General features: G+C 38.6%; 1 protein-coding gene across 2 annotated transcripts in view; it reads right to left on the bottom strand.

Moving 5' to 3' along the window:
* Positions 1-2,424: 2,424 nt before the first annotated feature.
* The window catches only part of MACROD2 (mono-ADP ribosylhydrolase 2), a 1,910,609-nt gene continuing 1,902,511 nt past the window's right edge, over positions 2,425-10,522 (bottom strand). For both annotated transcript variants that reach the window (XM_034641514.1, XM_034641515.1), the window contains exon 19: positions 2,425-6,225. The gene's annotated coding sequence lies outside the window, so the exon portion shown is untranslated. The remainder of the gene's footprint in view (positions 6,226-10,522) is intronic.

Genomic DNA, 10,522 nt, shown 5'->3' with positions numbered 1-10,522 from the left:
TGGGGGAGGGGAGCTACATTATCCTGAGATGAGTCATAAGAAGTTTTAACCCTGCCTTGTAAACAAATAAGCAATTTCAAATTATTGTAGGTTTTCTGAAATAGCAAATATGGTGTTAGGCAGAGAAACACAAGATGTCTCTAGAAGTGACATTGCAGCTGAGATCTCAAGGATAACAAGGTAGTAGCCAAGTGAGACTGGGAAGAGCTTTCAAGTTCAAAGGCCTTGAGCCTGAAGAAATTGGCCTGTTCTAGGAATGAGCAGAAGGCCAGTGTGCTGGCAGCATTGCGAGCCCCGCTGACAGCCCCGCAAGATGGGGTTAGAGAGGCGGCTCATACAGACTCACGAACTTGTTATTTACATGCATAGTATAGGCTAGGTTATACTAGGCTAACAAATGACACCTGTATCTCAAAGTACAGGTGTATTTATTCAGTCATGTCACCTTCTCAGTGAGGCTTGCCTGAAACTCATCTCCACATCTTCACATTGGGCCCTTCACTGACAGAGCAGCCCACTGAGATGTTGCTGGTCATTGCGGTAGAGGGGAAAAAAGAGCACAAGTCTTCAAGCTTCTGCCTGAAGTGACCCATGCCATTTCTGCCTACATATCATTGGTCAAAGCAAATTATATTGTCAAGTCCAATGTCAGAGGAAGTATATTCCTCCCCCCCACCATGGAAGGAAAGTATATATCATTATAATTATCTCCTTGTAAATCTATATGCTTCCATGCATGTTAGCCAAACAACAGAGTTGTACCTCCTTTCTCTTCTTTACTCATAGATCCACTTTAGCTATTATCAAAAAACGATTCTGTAAAAAGATTTACACTGGGCCAGGACTTTGTGTGTATATGTTTTAACAACTCGAATCTCCTACTTCTCTGAATTTTATAAAACGATTCTTTCTTATTCTCATGGGTCCTTCATTTAAGGGCAAAATTTAAAACAACTTCAATAGAAAGGATTTCATATTTACTACCCAACTGTAAGGATCATTTATTCTTTCGGTATCTTGAGCCCAAGAGAAGGCCATTTGCCTATAGTATCAAATAGCAGCATTTAATACTAATAATTTACCAAGTGGCAAAGTATGATATCTTGGCACTTTATGTTTAAATGTGTAAGAGAGCTCAGGAATGTATCAATATTTCCATCTGCCAAACCAAGAGATGGAGGCATTTTGTTTCTCAAAGCCCCACAGCTGGGCCACAGTCCTGGCCAGAAAAACGTAAATGGGTATCATTGTCCCTTTTCATCCTGTGAACCACCAGTAAAGTTAAACAGCATTTAATGACACCTTTGAATGAAGTAAGGCACAGGGGCAGGAGTGGTGGGGGAGAAACACGAGAGTGACAGGCCAAGAGACGGAAAATTGGATGTAGATTAAAAAAATTGCGTCTGGCAATTCTAGAATCATTCAAATTATCTTTGCTGTCACTCTGAGGCATTTGTGTTGAGGTTGCCCAGGGCAGCAGAAGACCATCATTTTTTTCTCATTGAACTTTGCTTATTATCGGAAAAATGCTCCTGTGGTACTGCAGTTTTAAAAACTATATTCTGGCTTTGTCGGATAAAGGGATTGACTTTCATTATTACCTTCTAGAACAGTAACACTGAAAGCATCTCTTCTGGAGGAGATGGGGGGAATTAAATTTGATGGAATACATATTTCCATTTTCGAAAGAACTTTGAGCTTTTCCTATAGCGATTTTTGTTGATCCATTGCCACACTCTTTAACAATTGTGCGATTCCATCATAATTCCATCAATAATAGACTGAGGAGGACCATGGTTGCAGTGATCCTACAGCTGGCACAGTGGCTGGCTCATAAAAGTTTCTCAAAAAGAATTCCAGTAATGGATGGTGGGTTCTGAAGGATGAACCAATGTTCACAGAATCATGGTCTTCATCTCAACAACTTCTATCTTGCACCTCAGAGGCTGTTCTCAAATTAGATAGCTAATTACCATTCTGAGAAAAAATATACATTGGGATGTGTATCTGTACAAACTACTCTATAGTTTAATTTTTTTCAAGATTTTATTTACGTATTTAGAGAGAGAGAGCAAGCGAGCACGTGAGCAGGGGAAGGGGCAGAGGGAGAGAGAGAGAATCTCAAGCAGACTCCATGCTGAGCACAGAGACCCACGCGGGGCTTGAGCTCATGACCTGAGATCATGATCTGAGCTGAAACCAAGAGTCAGACGCTCAACTGAGCCACCCAGCGCTAATTTTGAAAAACATTGCCAAAACATTGACCAGTCTCAGTAAGGTAAGACTATTGGTAAGTTAAAGTTGCCTTATAGGGGCAATTTTAAATACACAATTTGCAAACAAATACATCGTTTTGAAGGAACATTTTGAGTTAATAATTGCTTACGCTAAGAAACAAATTTCACAAGACACTGATAATTCCACCTTATCCTCTCAAACCAATTTTATTCGTATTCTGCTCTAACAAATATAGTATGAAGGCAACAGTTGTTTAAGTTTCTCAGGGTATGGCACAGATGAAAAGAAACCAACAGATTTCGAAGCAGTCCAGCATTTAAATGCTGGTTTAACAAAAGAGGCACATATTATTCTATTCAGCAGTTTATACCAGATATCAGAAGACATTTTTTTTCCTTGCAAGCAACAGACTACATTTATTTGCATTAAGTAAAAACATATCTTGATCAAGAAAATTACTTTTTTTTTCTGATTTTCCTTTATATCACAAATGTCAGGGTAAGGCAAATCCTTAATGAATCATATGATAAAAACCCTATTCCCCAAGAAAATATATTGAACATATTCTGCTAACTTCGTTATTTTTCAAAGCAAAGCTGACATGCACCACATACAGAGAAAAGTCATTTCAAATCAAGTGCATCAAGCAGAACTGTATTAATTCACAAAGAGGCTTTTCAGTATTTCATAGAAAGATTTACAATTAGCTGCGGTGACTAATATGTGACCCGCTATCACAGACAGTATTTTGGATGCCTCCTTTGTAAGCTTTTATGAAAGAAGACTTGTCCATCTGAATAGTTACTAGCTAGAGGAAAAGCCCCTTTGTCTCTCTTACAACAACTACCTTTCTAATTAGGACTACAGGTTTCCCCTGCTATGGGAAAGTAGTGTTCCTATGAAACCTATCCTTAAGCCAAAATGGTGTAAAGCAAAGAAACAATTACCATTAATTTATATGGAAATATTTTTGAGGCTTCCCAGACCCTTTTCTGATACCACAGGGCACATCTTGCTAATGGATGCAGAAAATAAAATGAGATAAAGTACAGATGCTCACAGACACAGGTCAAAGCTATGGCGGCTTGATGCTGAGACGCTGAGTGTGGTTCCCAGGGAAGGAGCTTGGCGGGGCCGTTCTCCCTGCTTGCAGTTTTAGTAAAAGCGAAAGCCCTCGTCGGATTTGTTTAGTTTAACGGTAGCAGGTACTAATGTGGGGCTTTCATAAAAGCAAAATGGCATAATGCAATTTCAAAAAGCAGGGATACCTGTATTATGTTGAGAGCCTACTTTGATGCTCTGTATGCAAACATGACTAATGTGGAGCTATCTTTCTTCCCCTCTCCCTCCCGTAACCCATTATGCCACATAACCCGGCAGAAGTGTGGTTGGAAATTGACATCCAGGATTCATGTGCAGGAGAATCAATCTGCCTTTCAAATTTTCCATTGTATAGCCTGTTCAATGACAGCACCAGCGAAAAAAGGGTTTCCTGTGTTGAGGTGTCTTCGATCTGGCCAACAGCTAGATTTTTAATATCTTACTATTGAAATGGAAAGTAACTTCATTGTTCGTTTTAAGGATAAAATCTTATAACCAAATAGCAACCAAAAGGCATAACGAGGCAAGAATGAAAACAGAATCTAATCATAAAATGAAGTTTAAACAAATTCAGGAGTGCGGCTATGATATTTACTCCTCATTCTCTTAGTTTTGTTCTCGGAGATTGCTTTCCTTTTCCTGCAGTTTTCAGGCAGAGGATTCCCTCCCCCATTCCTACCCCACCCGCACTGAAAATGAAGGACCGAAAATGGCTGTCGTGGATGATAAAGAGAACGCCCTGACTGAAATAATTCCAATCTCCACGGGTCCTAACAGGGACATTAGGTCTCTTTCATCTTTGTCCATGAAGAAGTCCCTCTTGTCTCCGTCATGTTGTTTTCCACTGTAACTCATTACTGAGCTTGAGTAGGACCAACTTGCGGGAGTCACAGGAAAATGCGACCCTAGCAGATTGCTCTTGTCCAGTCCTTCACGAATGATGGTGACTTTCAATTAAGTTATAAAGATGACAAGAAACATAGAAACTATCAGTATTTGTATGGCATCATGTCATGGATCACTTAAAAATGGGACTTTCCCTTGTTTTTCTAGAAAGCGATGTCTAATGCAGTAGGGGACATACACATTTCCATATCAAACTGTAAAATAATAGCAGAAAGAGAAATGGCCACGTTCCAAAATCACGAGGTCCCTTAAAAATCATTGCTGTTAGGTTGATAAGCAGTTTTTTTTTAAATACAGGATGTTAGAACATATTACATATGCAGAAATATAACTTGCTGATGATTCCAATATACCCAATAAGCCATTCGGAGGGGCAACGAATTCAGAAAGGCCAAAACAAAATCCATAGACAGGTAAGAAGGTGAATTTTCCATAGAGGGAAGAGCAAAACTGAAGAACTCCATGGAATATTTAGAAAACGGAACACCCTTTGCTTTTAGAAATACCCAATTTGATCCTTTACTTTTCTCCCTCCACTCAAAAATATATTTATATATTTATATATATAAATAACTTACAGTTCTAAAGACCTTGTAAGGAAGGTGGATTTGAGAAGATCTGCAAGAAGCAATATCTGTTTCCTCAGGAAAAGATGGAGTGTTCTTAGAACCTAGGGAAGCTGTGGGAAGGAGGCATTTTGCCTTGTGAGGCTTGCTGTCGATGCTTTCTCTGGGACAGGTATTTCTGACGACTTCTGACTTCCTCCTTGGCCCCACATCCCTGTGTCCACCGTACCACTGGAATCGTGGCTCAGTAATGCTGCTTCTCCCCTTCCAGGCCATAATCAAGGGATTTCTGGGTGAGGGGACGAGCTATCAAAGTAGTTTTGGATTTGGCATGAACAAAGCAGACTATTTAAAAGCAAGCCAGAACTGCAAGCAAGACCTCCAACTGCCTCTAACTTCAAATGAGGATCTTTCTGTGGGCCCTCAAACCTTGGGTAAAGACAAGAGGTTCTTTTATGAAAAGCGTATATATAAAACGAGAGATTTCAAGTAGAACTTTTAATATTCATAGGCATATGTTTGGATTCTAAATGCAGCAGCCCCCTCTCTTAACTAAAACACCTCGAAGAGTGTCATTCCTTCCAACTGTGTCGCAAAGAGTCACATCTCACTTGGTGGGCTCTATACCGAAGCACACATTGAAGACCTCACGAACCAGGTGAGCTCTGCGGAAGGTCGGGGTCAAAGAATGCACCTGCAGTCCTGGCTGGGAAGGGAAAGCCCTACTGGCTGCCAGGACCTGCCTTCATCGTAATGCCTCTACCCTCTGTTCTGGATGAAATCCTCCTTCTACATTCCTCATTAACCACATGGAACAGAATTGTACCTTGGGAATCCCTGAATAAAATACCATTTTCAATTCATTGTCCTGACCTTTTTCCAAGTGATTTCTGAGCATTTTGCCCATTTTTCTCTCCTGCCTCTTTTGTCTGTGGATTATACTGATCCTGGGCTTGAGGATTCCTGAAATTTAGCCTGCATTGTCTGATTGTATCAAACAGTCATCTCCCGTCTCTCTTTGAAGAAACCACTGTATCGACCAGCTTTGTGAAATAATCAAGGAAGCAGACAGGGGCCAGGATACACATGTGAGTGTTACACTGTGCCACTGTGACCCTGGGAAAAGTCGTGAGAGAAAATAACAGAAATTACAGGGATAGTGCCTGAAAGATGCATTAACGTGGGGCCCCTCACCAAGTTCAAGGAAACTTTTTTCTTTTTTTTTTTTCTTTCTTTTTCTGCAGGTAAACAGAACACAATGCAGCTGAAGGAATTAGAGCAAAGGATTCCCTGTCCTTCCGCAGCTTGCACTACTGTCTTCCTACACCCACCCCCCCAGGGCCAGGAGAGGCCTGCAATGCCAAGGACAGTGATTGACTTCCATTTCTTTGTTCCTTTGCTTCATCTTGTGCCCCTGCCAAAGACAAGGAGAAACCATTTGTTACATGAAAGATCATAGATTTCATAGCTTTAGCAAGGAATATCTTTTTAACAAGTCATTTAAATGTTTTGTTCCCCTCAAACAAGCCTAGGAATATCTTCTTTGACTATCAGAGAGCTCTGGCTATTGGAGCTGTAATTGCCGGCACAGGGTATCTTTAAAGAACATATAAATCAGTGCTAATAAACGTATGCCACGTTGACAACTTGCTTCCGCTGATGGGGGCGATTAACTCAACTCTTCAAAGTATACTTTGAAAAACCTAATTTTGAATTGATGAGTCTTCCCTTCTAGGGTCCATTCATACACTCTAGTTTCCAGGGCTCCACACAGGAACAATGATAACAATTTACATAATGCTGATTTGCAAAAGTCATTGATGGCTATCCCACCACTTTGAGGTCTTATTAAGCCTCTGCAGGGTTCCCCACTTGTGAAGGAACTCTGACAAGATACTGTGCCTTAGATAGTCTTTATTTTTATAGATTTTAGAAGATGAGGTATCATCCACATGGAAGGAAATGCACAGCTCTAAAGCATACTTCAGTCAGTATGAACAAAGGCATTCATTTAATGCACACCACTATCAAGATATAAAACCCTGCCATTACCTCAAAAGTTCGCTTTTGCTGGAACCAGCAATTGATCTGATTTCTATCACCATAAATTACTACGTGTCTATACAAAAGAACTGGAGCAGATGATCTCTGAGTTAATTTTCTATCTGGTGTTCCTTTGAATCTTTAAAAAAGTACTCTTTGAGATGTGTATGTGTATATAAAAGCAGTATCATGCTTGCTGCAGATAGCATTTAAAATAGACAAAGTAGGTGAGAAGAAAAAAATCCTACATAATCCCTCCATTGATGATAACTTGTGCAGTTAATATTAGGGAGTATTTCCTTATAGTATTTTTCTAAATCTTTTATACATAGATACACACTATAAATTTTAATTTTAAAAATAAAAATTGCTCACATAAAGAAACTTACAAACAGTATAATATACCTAGAATATATTCCCTTTCCAGATTTAATATGTGCTAATATTTTCCAAATTTCCTTGTGATCTTTATTTTACTTTTCAAAAATTAAAAACTACAGTAAATTAAAGTATTTACAGATAATTTAATTTACAGATAAGTTAAAACTATTTCTCTTTCCTTCCCAGAGATTACCAAACCCTGATATCAGTGTGAATCAACTTGCATGTGTTTATATTTTTACACTAATATATATTCACAAATACACATATTAATAGAAAGTATGTATTTGTATATTATAAAAAGCACATAAGTAGTAATTTTGTTTTACCCTGTTTTTAGCCACCCACTAATTATTTTTATAAATTTATAATCAATATATATTTTTTGATTTGCTTTTGTGTTTACCATTTTCCTTGGCTTACAATTGCTTCCTGCACCTTATGCTTTCCTCTGGGTTCAGTTTTCTTCTTACTGTCATGCATCCTTTAGTAGCTTTTAAAGAAAGGGTATGTGAAGAGCAAACTTATCTTTTTTTCCTGAAAAATGGCAGTTATTATCTTCTTAAATGATAGTGAAACTAGTATAGTACTCTATACTGACATTTGCTTCTATTCATGTTTTGAAGACTCATTATTATTCCACTATCTTCTGAATGAAATTCTCAATGTTGGGAAGCCTGCTGTCCACACCATACTTATTTGTTTTTAGGTTAACTCTTCTTACCCTCTAATTGCTTCATTTTTTTTCTCATTGCCTCTAGTGTTCTGCAATGCCTGTGTTAGGTTTATTTTAAACGTGTCCTTCTTGTGACTTACTCTTCTTTTCATTAAAAACTCATGACTTCTATCAGTTTCTGATAAATCCTCAGCTGTTATCTTTCAAATACTACCTACTGCTTCCTTTTACAATGCACACTGAAGACAAACACGTTGGCCGTTCCTCTCCCAGCCCTCATGTCTCCTCATGTGTCGTTCATATCACTATATGTTTATTGGCTTTTTTCAAATTATTCTTAATTTTTCATAGTGTTGCCCTTTCTTACAGTTTTATATCTGCTTTTTATCTTTTTTTGTCATTTAAATGTCCTTATTCTATAAGATCTTCAGAATTTTCTTCTCTCAAGTTTTCATAGTGCTAATCACCCTGTCATTTCACCCACCGATTCTCGCTTACGGTGGATCACTTCCTTGTGTGTTCTGTAAGTCTTAAAATTGTGAATTCATATTCAGAGAATCTTTTTTTCTCCCGTGAGAATTCCAAGTGATAGGTTCACATTTCCATCTGTTATCTATAGCAGGAATAATACTGGTCTATAATCAACCATTAAATATACAGTCCGTGTATTGCTGTCTGACTTTGGGTGGCATAAGTTTGCGTATCAAATTCACGGTGCATTTGTGTTTTCTACTTGTCATGGGAGCCTTTTTCCTTCCCCACACAGCACTCTGGGCAACACGAGTCTCCTTATTAACTTTCTTGAGCTGGAAATCCTAGATTTATCTCTGTAAAGGTATCAGTTCTAACATCTCCCCTTGAATGGCTCTAGGTCCCAGGAGGGCATTAGAATGAAGGAACAAGCCATAGGGCCTATCTCTGCATCAATGACCAATCTGCAGCCCTTAGGGCCACTGCATCTTTAGCCCACCACACTATTGCTTTGGTTTTCAAATTCCTCTTTATTTCTGGCACCTTTGCTTTCATGTCAGTTGAGCTGTGTATTTAAATATTTTTTTATTATAATTTATCTCTCATTTCTTAACATTTGTACTGGGAGATGTTCTGTATTACCCCACCTTTTCAGTTACCTGTTGCTACATCACAAACCACCCCAAAACTTAGTGGCTAAAACCAAAATGGTTTATTATTTTTCATGATTCTATAGGCTTGGGCTCAGCTGGGCAATTTATCTGCTCCAGGTGGTATCCACTGGAGCCAGAACATCCAAAATGGCCTCTTGGTTTCCAGAACCTCTCCATGGGGCCTTCCTCATTCTATAGTACAGCTTGAGCTTCTTAGTGGACGGTTGGATTCCAAAGGCAGGCATTCTGAGAGTATAAAAATGGAAGTAACAAAGCCTCTTAAAGTGTACCTTGGTAACTGCCACACTTGGACTGCCATGCTTCTCTAGAACCAAAGGTTCAGATTCTATAACTACCTTTACATGACCCCAAATACCTGTTGAAAAATTATTTTTACATTTGCAGAGTGTTCTGCTGATTCATTGAGTCATTCCCCTATTGTCATTTACGATAGTCCCAATTTTTTACAATTATAAATTATACAACACTAAATATTCTCGCATTATATCTTAGAACTCTGTAATTCTAATTTGATTTCACTGTATTTCTTTAATTTCCTTGAAGGTGTGATGCATAGAACTAAAGGTTCCTTCTTCCTTTTGAACTACCACATAACCTCTACAAATTTAGCTCTGTAAATATTTCTGTGGGAGTCCCTAAAGTTCCTTGGGTCATAATGTTCTCTGTGACAACCGTGGTTAGCAACTCACTATTGTTTAGGGAGCAGTATGGTGTCATCAAATAATTTTGTCCTGGAGTGTTTGAACTTCCATTGATCATCCAAGTGACCCTGTGCAAGTCACTCCTCCTTCCTGGAATTGAGTTTCCTCAAGCTAATCTTGAACTTCAAGTTTTGACAACTTATTCATCTGGGTAAAGGTATTGATTCATGTTTATGGTCAAGGAAAATATTTTGATATTAATCAAGGAAAACATTTATCCGGGTATTTTATTTAGATACTGATCACACAGGAAAATCTTAGTGTCTATAAGAAAAATTCTAGACAAGAAGTCTATAGTTCGTTGGCAACAAAAGGGCAAAAGGTAAGGCAACACCGAGGAACTTGCATTTAAATTGTTCAGGTTTAGTCTCACGTCATTACTTTTTAATGGAAACTTCTCTACCGTATCATTTCTGCAGCTTAGCAGGATAATTTTAAATACATGAACAAGGTTAGGAAAAAAAGAAGCAATGTTTGTAAGACTATATTTGTAGGAGTTTTATTTTTTTAGCAGTCCTATGCCATACGCTTGTTACACAAATGCTATGATATTTAGTTTTAAATGATGTTGAAGAAAATGATGGGAAGGACAGGTGCCTACTTTCATACATTCTCAAACTTTGTTCTGCTGTGATGCTGGAGCTCAAGAGTCTGGTGCAACACGACCTTCTGGGTGAGTGCAGAGACCTACCAAGAAGATGTAAGGGAGTGTAGGAAGGTGCTGAGAAGCAGTGGTGCTACCACAACTGTGTTTTACACTGGATG

Source organism: Ailuropoda melanoleuca, chromosome 13, assembly GCF_002007445.2.
Source record: "Ailuropoda melanoleuca isolate Jingjing chromosome 13, ASM200744v2, whole genome shotgun sequence".
Taxonomy (NCBI): domain Eukaryota; kingdom Metazoa; phylum Chordata; class Mammalia; order Carnivora; family Ursidae; genus Ailuropoda; species Ailuropoda melanoleuca.
Note: the sequence above shows the minus strand (reverse complement) of the source record. Positions and strands in the feature narration are given on the sequence as shown.